This window comes from Corvus brachyrhynchos, unplaced genomic scaffold (assembly GCF_000691975.1).
Source record: "Corvus brachyrhynchos isolate BGI_N302 unplaced genomic scaffold, ASM69197v1 scaffold489, whole genome shotgun sequence".
NCBI lineage: Eukaryota > Metazoa > Chordata > Aves > Passeriformes > Corvidae > Corvus > Corvus brachyrhynchos.
This window is the reverse complement of record NW_008239772.1, coordinates 193188-195900: the sequence shown is the minus strand read 5'-3', so window position 1 is coordinate 195900 and position 2713 is coordinate 193188.

Sequence of the window (2713 nt, the reverse complement as noted above, 5' to 3'; positions counted from 1 at the left end):
TTCCTCTCTACTCTTTTACTTTGTTTTTCTTTATCTCTCTCTCTCTCTTTCTCTCCTCTATCGCATTACCATGTTGTGGGTACTTAACAAAGGTGAAAAGGTGATTAAAACTGAAATCCCTTGTGTCCTTTTGCACTCTGAGATCTGTAAACAAACCATCACGATCCTCACTTCTATTAGCAGATCGTGACATTGAACTGGCATCACGGACAGGATTTCTGACAGACAGAAGGGCTTGCAAGGTTGTGTGTAGTCTGTAATAGGGGAAGGACGTTTCACTCCAGCCGCACCTAGCCCGACACCCCGAAAAGGGTGAGCGGTGTCTAGAAAGCAAGGGGGGTGACTCGAATTTCCCGCAAACTGCACACGCCTAGGTGAAAAGCACCCCATAGTCAACTGAGGGCTCTGTCTTCAGATTTTTCACAAAAAGATCTCTTAGTGTAAAAGGGGGAACTGTTTTGGTGGGTGTGTGTAAATTTGGACTGCTTGTAGTGAAGAGACAACCACAAGTAACTTAAGGAGTACCTCCCAAGCAGATTTGGTCTCTTCACCCACCCAGGGAAGCGAAGGGAGACACAGTGAAGCTGTTTGTGTCACAGTGTGTAATTAAGTTTCACCTCCATGTAGTGGTTTTGATCCCTTCAAAAAATGACTGAAAACCCTAGTGCAAATAATAAAGCTGCATTTTTGCTCTGCTAGCAAAACATAATGCCCGGCCCTCTCCGGGAGGGGAAGAATGGGCTCAAAATAACTGGTTTAATTTGGAGAGTGTGACTGATAGAATATGTTCATTACAACATGAGAAAAAGCTTAAATTTGGCCGAAATAAAACCATAATCTGCTCTATTTCAGGAGCATGCCTTACAGCAGCTGTAGACCACCGCTTTAAGCCATGTAGTGAAAGAAAGCAATCATAGATTCCCTTCAAAACCTAGTGGAAATTTTACAGAAACAATTAGATGAAGAAAGGAATGAAAATCATTTGCTGTGGGCTGCTTTAAAAGAGGAGTATTTTAAGAATTCAAAGAATGCTGACTCAGCAAAAGAGACAGAGGAAAAGGAAACTCCTCACATTAACCAAATATACCCCCAGGAAGAACTAGTGCTAGTGAAAAATTGTGGGGAAAACTGCTGCCCTCCTATGAGACCTCTAATTAAAACAGAATAGAATTATATCAATGATGACGATTTTGAACCGCATATCACCACTAAACAAATACCATACACTGCTCCTGAGTTGGCTAAGTTAAAAAAGGAGTACGGGCGGCTTCCCCACGAAGCTGAGACGGAATATGTCTTCCAAGTGTCTCTCACCGGAGGAGACCAAATTCAATTCACTGAACAGGAGGCCAGTGGATACTGGGGACATGGAGTTCTCTTAACAACAGGAGACAAACGTAACACATGGTCGCTGACTCAGCGCGCAGCTTTCTGGGCCGGGGGACTCAATCCTTTAGAAAGGGGAGACCCTTTCGCTACAGTTGGTACCCCTGATCAACTTCTAGAAAGCGTCCACAAAGCCGCCTGTCTGCAAATGATCCATGAAAGGAAATTAACTCCTGGATATGAATCCCCCACGCAATTACCTGTTAAACCTGAACTGATGACCCCTTTAATTCGAGGCCTTCCAGAATCACTCAAATCTACAGCAACTGTCCTTCAAAAAACCATAGCTGCTGTAGGTCCTGTAGAGAGGTTGGACAGATTCCTTGGAAACCCGAGCGACCAAACTGCATCTACCGATCCTGGCTTTACTCCATATTCAACCCCCTCTCAGCCGCCAGGTTCACAATCAAATTCACCTGTCAGTGATTGCAAAGTTTGGACATGGAGTGAGGTTGCAGAAGATCTGATTAATTACAGTAGAAAATATGGACCTATAAAAATCCCAGAGGAAAAATCAGACAAAACAAAAGGTGTCAGGTACATTAGGGCTCCTCATAGTGAAAAACCAGAGAATGTAAAACAGATCCCTAAGCGTCAGCATTGGTGGTTATTAGGCATCAAAAAGGGGGTCCCCAGAGATATGATGGATGGCTCACCCCTTGATAAATTGAGTAAGGTGGTGTCTAACTGGCACTGCTGAAAACCCATTCTACCAAATCCAATTCAACCCAGTGAACCCCTCCTCCCTCAGAATCTGGGCAGTGAGTCAAAGCTACCTCTCCCTCAAAGTCTGTGCAGTGAGCCAAAGTAACTTCTTCCTCAAAACCAGGGAAACTAGACCCTCCGTCTCTTGTCAGTGGGCGAAGAGACGGAGCATGGGTATACCTGAGAATGCTCACTAAAAATAAAACAGGAGATATAACGATCACAGCTATTACAAGTCCTAAACGGGCACCTGTAACTTTTCTGATTGACACTGGGGCACAAATTTCTGCACTGACAAAGAAAGATGCCCAGAGGTGTGGAATTGTTCCAACAAAGAACCGATATTGTGTTTTAAGTGCCTTGGGCACAACAGAATCTATGAATGTGGCCTTAGTCAAGCTCCCTTTGCCTGGAGAGGAAAACCAACTCTCTATCGATGGGGTGATTGGAGATATTCCAACCAATTTATTAGGGATGAATGCCCTTGCTAGGAGGCAGTGGGAGGACTCAGAGGGTCTTCTGTGCTCTTTGGGCACACCACATTTTAACATCAGACTGCTCCAAGCTGCAGCCTCCCTACCATTCAGCAAAGTAACTAATGTGAAACAATCCCTCCTTCCCC